Here is an 8879-nt window from a genome sequence, read left to right as displayed (position 1 = left end):
GTGCTGTGCTGGGGGTCTACTCCAGCCCCCAGTCACCTTGAAGTCTCCAAAGCCTGAAGGCAACAATGGCTAAGGTTGTGAAACAGCAAAAATGGTGGCCTGCCCCTCCCTTTGGGAGCTCTGTCCCAGGGAGCTTTGAAGCCGCTGCCAGCTGGAAAACAGTGGCAGGGGCAGCTGGAGGCCCTGGTTGGGAGATTCTGCTCACTGAAGAGAAACCGGATTCAGGACCTATGTGGATAAGCAGTCTGGCTGCTTTTCTGTAGGGCAGTTGTGCTATGTTGGAGGATAACTCCAGTCCCTAGTCATCGCAGACTCCCTGGAGTCCAAAGGCAGCAACAGCTAAGGCAGTGAAACAGCAAAGATGGCGGCCATCTTTGGATGGAAAACACTGCTGAGCATGGCTGGAGACCTGCTCAGCAGGCCCCCTGAGTGAAGAGAAGCAGGATCAAGGACCCATGTTAAAAAGCAGTCTGGCCACTTTTCTGTAGGGCAGCTGTACAGAAGACAACAACGTTTAACTCTGTGAAACAGCAAAGATGGCAGACTGCCTCTCCCTCTGGGAGCTCCATCTCAGGGAGGTGTAATGCTGCTGTCAGTGGCTAGCTGGATCCCAAGCCAGTGGGTCTTATCCTGCAAGATACTGTGGAAGCAGGGCCTGCATCTCATCACTGCTTGGTGTCCTGTATTCAGCCCCTTTCCTAGGGGTATTTGTGGGGCAAGGGTGTGTGTAACCTCTTGCTTTGCTAGAGTTGCAGCTGCTTTTGCTGGGAAGCCCGGATATCTAAGGCTCTCAAGGTTCTGTGTGTGCCTAAGCAGCTACTTTGCTGAGACTCCACCGATCTCTGCATGTCAGACTGAAGGCCCTGGTGGAGTGTGTTCATGAGGGGATCTCCTGACCCAAGGGTTGCAGAGATTCATGGGAAAAGTGTGGATCCCCAGGGTCGCTCACTCACTCACTGCTTCCCTGGGCTGGAGAGGCTCCCCTGGCTCCGTTTTGCTCCCAGATAGGTGGTCATCTTGCATTGCTTTTCTCCATTCTCCATTCTCTGAGTTGAGTTGTTTCCTTGATGAGTCTCAATGCATGTACATGGATGTTTCAATTGAAGATGCTGTGTTTACTTGCCCTTGCTGTATTTTCTTGCCCTTTCTATTTCTCTCCATGAGTGTGCACAACAGCTGTTTCTAGTTGTCCATCTTGGCCAGCAGTTTTATTTGGTTCTTTTTCATGGCTGAGTAGTATTCCATTGTGTGTGCATGTGTGTGTACACACACAATGGAGTACTATATTGTCTTTAATCATCTGTTGATGGACACTTAGGTTGATCAATGTCTTTACTATTGTGAATAGTCCTGTGATAAGCATATGGATGCAGGTATCTTTTTGATACAATGATTTCTTTTATTTTGGGTAGCTACCCAGTAGTGGGATAGCTGGATCAAATAGTAGTTTTTTTTTTTCAGTTATTTGAGCAATATCTCTATTGTTTTTCATAGAGGTTGCACTAATTTATATTCCCACCAACAGTATATAAGTGTTCCCTTTTTTAGGCATACTCATTATGTCTATTATTTTTTGACTTTTTAATAATAGCTGTCCTGACTAGTGTAAGATGATATCTCATTGTGGTTTTAATTTGCATTTCTCTGATGATTCATGATGTTGAGCATTTTTTTCATATGCTTGTTGGCCATTTGTGTGTCTTCTTTTGTAAAATGTCTATTCATGTCCTTTGCCCACTTTTTGTTTGTTTATTTGTTTTTTTATTATTATACTTTAAGTTCTGGGTTACGTGTGCAGAACGTGCAGGTTTGTTACATAGGTATACATGTGCCATGGTGATTTGCTGCATTTATCAGCTTGTCACCTACATTGGGTGCTTCTTCTAATGCTATCCCTCCCCTAGCTCCCCACCCACCAATAGGCCCTGGTGTGTGATGTTGCCCTCCCTGTGTCCATGTGTTCTCATTGCTCAACTCCCACTTATGAGTGAGAACATGCCATGTTTGGTTTTCTGTTCTTGTGTTAGTTTGCTGAGAATGATGGTTTCCAGCTTCATGTAAGTCCCTGTAAAAAACATGAACTCATCCTTTTTTATTGCTGCATAGTATTCCATGGTGTACATGTGCCACATTTTCTTTATCCAGTCTATCATTGATGGGCATTTGGGTTGGTTTCAAATCTTTGCTATTTTGAACAATGCTGCAATAAACATGTGTGTGCGTGTGTCTTTATAGTAGAATGATTTATAATCCTTTGGACATATACCCAGTAATGGGATTGCTGGATCAAATGGTATTTCTGGTTCTAGATCTTTGAGGAATCATCACACTGTCTTCCACAATGGTTGAACTAATTTACACTCCCACCAACAGTGTAAAAGCATTCCTATTTCTCCACATCCTCTCCAGCATCTGTTGTTTCCTGACTTTTTTAATGATCACCATTCTAACTGCTTTGCCCACTTTTTAATGGGGCTATTTGTTTTTGTTTTTAAGTTGTTTGAATTCCTTGTAGATTCTGGATATTACTCCCTTGTCAGATGAATAGTTTGCAAATATTTTCTTCCATTCTGCAGGTTGTCTGTTTATTCTGTTGATTATTTTATTGTGCATAAGCTTTTTAGTTAAGCCGCATTTGTCTATTTTTGTTTTTCTTGCATTTGCTTTTGAGGCCATAATTGTTGTGAATTCTTTGCCTAGGTCAATGTCCAGAAGAGTTTTCCCCAGGTTTTCTTCTAGTATTTTAATAGTTTCAGGTCATACGTTTAAATTATAAAACCATCTTGGGTTGATTTTTGTATAAGATGAAAGGGGAGGGGCTCCAGTTTTATGCTTCTGCATGTGGCAATCTGATTTCCCCAGCAACATTTATTGAAAAGAGTGTCCTTTACTCAATGTACGTTTTTGTCAACTTTGTTAAAGATCAGTTGGCTGTAATTATGTGGCTGTATTTTTGGGTTCTCTGTTCTGTTCCTTTTATCTATGTGTCTATTTTTATACTGGTAGGATGCTGTTTTGGTTATTACAGCCTTGTGGTATAAAGTCAGGTAATCTGATACCTCCAGCTTTGTTCTTTTTGCTTAGAATTGTTTTGGCTATTTGGGCTCTTTTTTGATTCCATATACATTTTAGGATTGTATTTTTTTCTGTTAAAATGACATTCATATTTTGATAGGAATTGCATTAAATCTGTAGATTGTTTTGGGTTGTAAGGCCATTTTAATGATATTGATTCTTTTAACCCATGAGCATGGGATGTTTTTCCATTTGTTTGTGTCATCTATAATTTCCTTTACCAGTGTTTTATAGTTTTCCTTGTAGAGAGCTTTGACTTTCTTGGTTAAATATATTCCTAGATTTTTTTTTGTTGTTGCTATTGTTAATGGGATTGATTTCTTGATTTTGTTCTGAACTCACTTATAAAATTTAGGAGTCTGTTGGAGGAGTCCTTGGGGTTTTCTAGCTGTAAGATCATATCATCAACAAAGATAATTTGATTTCCTTCTTTCCAATTTGGATGCCTTTTATTTCTTTCTGTTGCCTGATTGCTCTGGCTAAGACTTCCAGTACTATGTTGAATAGGAGTGGTGAAAGTGAGCATCCCTTCCTTGTTCCAGTTCTTAGGAAATGATTTCAACTTTAACCTGCACAGGATGATATTGGCTGTGGGTTTGTCATATATTGCTTTTATTATTTTGAGGTATGTTCCTTTAATGCCTAGTTTGTTGGGGGTTTTTATCATGAAGAAATGCTGAATTTTATCAAATGGTTTTTCTGCATCTATTGAGAGGATCATATGGTTTTTGTTTTTAATTCTGTCTATGTAATGAATCACATTTATTGATTTGAGTATGTTGAACCATTCTTGCATTTCTGGGATAAATCTCGCTTGATCATGGTGTAGTATCTTTTTGATGTGCTTTTGGATGCAGTTTGCTTGTATTTTGTTGAGGATTTTTGCATTTATGTTCATTGGTGGTGTTGGTCTATAGTTTTCTTTTTTCGTTGTATCTTTGTCTGGCTTTGGTATTAGGATGATACTGGATTCATAGAATGAGTTAGGGAAGATTCCCTTCACCTCGATTTTTTGGAAGAGTATCTGGAGGATTGGTACTGTTCTCCTTTGTATGTTTTACATAATTTTGTTGTGAATCCCTATGGTCATTGGCTTGTATTTTCTTGGGAGATTTAAAAATTACTGATTCAGTCTCACTACTTGTTATTGGTCTGTTCAGGATCTCTATTTCTTCCTGAATCAATCTTGGTTGGTAGTATGTTTCCAGGAATTTATCCATTTCCTCTAGGTTTTCTAGTGTGTGAGCATATAGTTGCTCCCAATAGTCTCTGATTATCTTTTGTATTTATGTGGTATCAGTTTTAGTACCTCTTTTACATTTCTGATTATGTTTACTTGGATCTTCTCTCTCTTTCTTGGTTAGTCTAGCTAATGGTTTTTCAACTTTATCTTTCAAATAACTAACTTTTTGTTTCATTAATCCTCAGAATTCTTTTGTTCTTAATTTTATTTAGTTCTGCTCTGATTTTTGTTATTTCTTTTCTTCTGCTAGCTTCGGGTTTGGTTTGTTCTTTTTTTTCCTAGTTCCTTGAGGTGCAGTGTTAGGTTGTTACTTTGTTATCTTTCTTTTTTTTTTTGATGTAGACATTTAACACTATAAACTTCCCTTTTAGCGCTGCTTTTTCTGTATCCTAGAGGTTTTGGTATGTTATGTTTCCATTTTCATTTGTTTCAAAAAATTTTAAATTTCTATCTTAATTTTGTCATTGACCCAAAGATCATTCAGGAGTATTTTTAATTTCCATGTATTTGTATAGTTTTGAGAGTTATTCTTGGTATTGATTTCTAGTTTTATTACACTGTTGTCTGAGAAGATACTTGGTATAATTTCACTTTTTAAAAATTTATTAAGACTTGTTTTGTGGCTTAATATATTATCTGTCTTGGAGAATGTTCCCTGAACTGATGAGAAGAATGTCTATTCTGCCATTTTGGGGTAGAATGTTCTATAAATGTCTTTCAAGTTCATTTAGTCCAAAGTCCAATTTAAGCCCAGTTTTTCTTTGTTGGTTTTGTGTCTTGGTGATCTGTCTAGTGCTATGAGTGGGGTATTGACATCCCCTGGTATTATTACATGGCTGTCTATAGCTTTATTTAGGTCTAGCATTATTTGTTTTATGAATCTGAGGGCTCTAATGTTGGATTCATGTATATTTGTGATCATTATATCCTCTTGTTGAATTGATCCCTTTATCATATTATGACTTCTGTCTTTTATTTTTTAACTGTTGTTGGCTTAATGTCTGTTTTATCTGATGTAAATATATCTACTCCTTCTTGCTTATGGTTTCCGTTTGCATGGAATATCTTTTTCCACCCCTTTACCATCAATCTATAAGTGTCTTTTCCAGAAGGTGGGTTTCTTGTTAGCAGCATATAGTTGGTTCATGTGTTTTAATTCCTTCTGTTAATCTATATCTTTTAAGTGATGCATTTAATCCATTTATATTTAATGTTAACATTGATATGTGATTTTTCATTATTGTCATAATATTATTTGTTATCTAGTTGCTTTGTAGATTCTTTGTTTCTTTTCCCCACCCACCCCCTCTGTGGTTTGGTGGAGTTCTGTCATGTTTCCATTGATTTCTTTCTCTTTCTCCTTTATGTGATTGTTTTATAAGACCTGTGAGTTTTATACTTCAGGAATTTTTATGATGAATAAAACTCATAAGGTTGTTATGGTGAATAACAACCTTTTGTTTTCCATGTTTATAACTTCTTTGTACATTTCTTATAGGGCTGGCCAAGTACTGACAAATTCTGTCAGCATTTGCTTGTCTTGGAAAGAATTTATTTCCTCTTCATTTATGGAACTTATTCTGGCAGGACACAAAATTCAGGATTGGCAGGTTTTTTTTTTAAGCACTTTGAAAATGGAATCTCTTCTGGCTTGTAAAGTTTCTGCTGAAATTTCCACTGTTAGTCTGACAAGGTTTCTTTCATAGGTGACTGGATTCTTTTCTCCTGCTGATTATAGGATTTTTTTTCTTCATGTTTACTTTAAACTGTCTGATGACAACATGTCATGATGAAGTCTATCTTGCAATGTATCTTCCTGGTGTTTACTGGGCCTCCTGTATCTAAATGTCTAATTCTCTTGCAAGACTAGGGAACGTTTTACCAATTATTTTCCTTAATCAGTTGTTAAAACTTTTTGCTTTTTATTCCCCCATACAAATCATTGGTATTACCATGGAATCCATTGTATACCATGAATCCATATATTGGTATTCCATTGGAATACCAATGATTTGTATGTTTGGAGACTTTATGTAGTCCCATACTTCTTGAAGGCTTTGTTTATTCTTTTTTATTCTTGCTTCTTTATTTTTGCTTGACTGGGTTAATTAAAAAACCTGTCTTCAAGTTTTGATGTTGTCTCTTCTGCGTATTCTAGTCTACTGTTGGAGCTTTCAACTGTATTTTGTTATTCCTTCAATATTTTTCACTTCCAGAAGTTCTATTTTTAAGATATTTATATCCTTGTAAATTTCTCATTCATATCCTGAATTGATTTTTTTGTATTAGTTTTCAGATTTCTTCTGAATCTTACTGAGCTTCTTTAAAATCAATATTTTGATTCTTAATCTGGTATTTCAAATATTTCATTTTGGTTAAAATCCATTACTAGAGAGTTAGTGTGATTTTTTTGGTGTATGTGATAATACCCTACTTTTTCATACTTTTAATATTGTTATGCTCTTTTCTTCTTATCTGAAGAAACAATAATTTCTTATTTTTGCATTTACTTTTATTTGGACAGGACTTTTTTTTTTTTTTTTTAAGATCTGAAGTGATTTTACTTTTATTTCCTTCACTTTAAGCCAATCTTGAAATTTCACTGTGACTTCTGGGGTCAGGGCAGAAGGAAGGTGGTGTTAAGAATCATCAGGGCTGTGGCTCAGTTGGCCCATGGAGGTGCAGGCAGGGTGAGCCCTCACTGGGGCAGCTGGAGGAGCACAGACTGTCCACTGGCAGGTAAGTGAGGTTCCAAGAGCATGAGAGCTGGTACACGATGTCCTCTATGGCTTCCAGCTTGTGCAGCTCAATCAGGCCATCCCCTGTGGTGGTCAGTGAGTTGGCAATCAGCTTGGCTGCTTTGGAGTTGCCCTCAGTAGAGATGATGGCTGCCTTTTTTTGCTGCTCAGCCTTTTTCCACCACAAATCTGGCCCTTTCTGCTTTCTGCTGAGTCACCTGTTTGGTTTTCACCACTTCTGTGAACTCCTTCCCAAAGGTCTGATACACCAATGACATGTTGTCCAGGATGAGCCCAAAGGTGGCTGCTCACTCCTTAAGGTCATTGCTCACCTGCCTGGATACCAGCTCTCTCTGTGTGATTAGTTGTCCAGCATCAAAGTGAGCCACCACTGACCTGAGGATCTCTATAGTGATGGACAGCAGCACACGCTCATCATAGTCCTTTCCAATGCTGGTATAGATATGAGGAAGCTGGCTAGCAAAACACCAGAAGAGGATGTGGAGTGTGATGTTGACATTCTGTAAATCTTTACTACCTGTGATGACTGGCACATTACGTGGTTGAGATGGCAGTCAAAGGTAATTGGTTTCTATATCCATGGGATAAAAAAGTAAGTTCCTTTCCCTGCCACAATGTTCTGTACTCCATGGAATTGGTCAAAGATGGCGGCTCTGCACCCAGCATCCACATTATATAAGGCAGAGTTCACCACACCTCCTGCAACAGCTAAGGGTGGGCCAAACTTGCTAATGAGCTCAAACACTTTGGCAGTCATGTTTCCTTCTGCTGGAGCTTCCCACACCTGCTTCCGCTCTGACCTCCACAAGAATTCCCCAGCCATGGACGTGACTTTTTAATTTTTCCTTGAGGATGTGACTATAAGGTATGTTGAGTAGGGCCATTTTGCTTTACTTCCAAGTGTGTTCAGTGGCAAAGACTAGTTACAGATAACCTTAGTGTGGTAGGTTTCTCAAATGCCAGCTGTAGTAGCTGTGTACCAGGTGGGTGAACAGGCTTATGGTTTTCTGAGAAGCTGGAGGGGTGGAGGCCAAAGAAGCTTCTCTCATTCTCAATTGCTGTGCAGTTGTGTCAACAGATTTTGTATTTGGTTGTGCTGCTTGACCTCCAGGCCAGTAGGTGGCACTTGCAGGTAAGAGATGGCTATGGTGGTGGCAATTGGGTTTATCTTGATCTTTGTTTACCAGGAGAAGTTTTCCAGTGTTCCAGGCATTGGGCTGTGCTGTGGAATGCTCAGTGGTTTGGGTTCTATGCTCAGCCTCAGTGGGAGTTGTGGGGGTGAAGCTGTTGGAGCTGGACTGGGCTAGCCTGCACTCAGGCTTCCTAATGGTGGGTGCAAGTATCTGCTCTGATGAGCTCAGGAGGCAGTTGCCAAATTCCTGGAGATATTCCCACATAAGGAGTGAAAAACAGCCACTGCACAAAGTTCCTTGCATGGGAATGGAGGGGTGGCACAAGCTCCTAGACTAGGTGAGTGGGTGGGATACTTACTTAATTCTCACTCCTCAGATCCAGCTGTGCTCACTCCCTCATTTTGACCAGGAGAGCAAGGTTGGGCACTCAGTAAAGTTGCATGCAGATTGGCTTTAGATTGCAAAGCTGTTCATGTCTGCAAACTTCACCACCTGTGCAAAACCACAGGTCTCCAGAAAACTTCCTCCTTCTCTGATCCCATGAAGAGGCAGAGCTGAATTCCAGTGCCCATAATTGCAGCACACTCCAAACTTGCTCCTCAGTTCTATCTGTGGGAGCTCCTCCCTCACTCCAGACACAGGACTCCAATCTCCAGCCCAAGACTCTCT

At 39.3% G+C, this 8879-nt stretch overlaps 1 pseudogene; it reads right to left on the bottom strand.

Moving 5' to 3' along the window:
- Window positions 1–7016: 7016 nt before the first annotated feature.
- On the bottom strand, window positions 7017–7834 carry LOC100444057 (prohibitin 1-like; annotated as a pseudogene).
- Between the last annotated feature and the right edge of the window lie 1045 nt (window positions 7835–8879).

This window comes from Pongo abelii, chromosome 1 (assembly GCF_028885655.2).
Source record: "Pongo abelii isolate AG06213 chromosome 1, NHGRI_mPonAbe1-v2.0_pri, whole genome shotgun sequence".
Lineage (NCBI taxonomy): Eukaryota > Metazoa > Chordata > Mammalia > Primates > Hominidae > Pongo > Pongo abelii.
The sequence above is the reverse complement of the archived record's forward strand: the minus strand, read 5'-3'. Positions and strand labels throughout refer to the sequence as shown.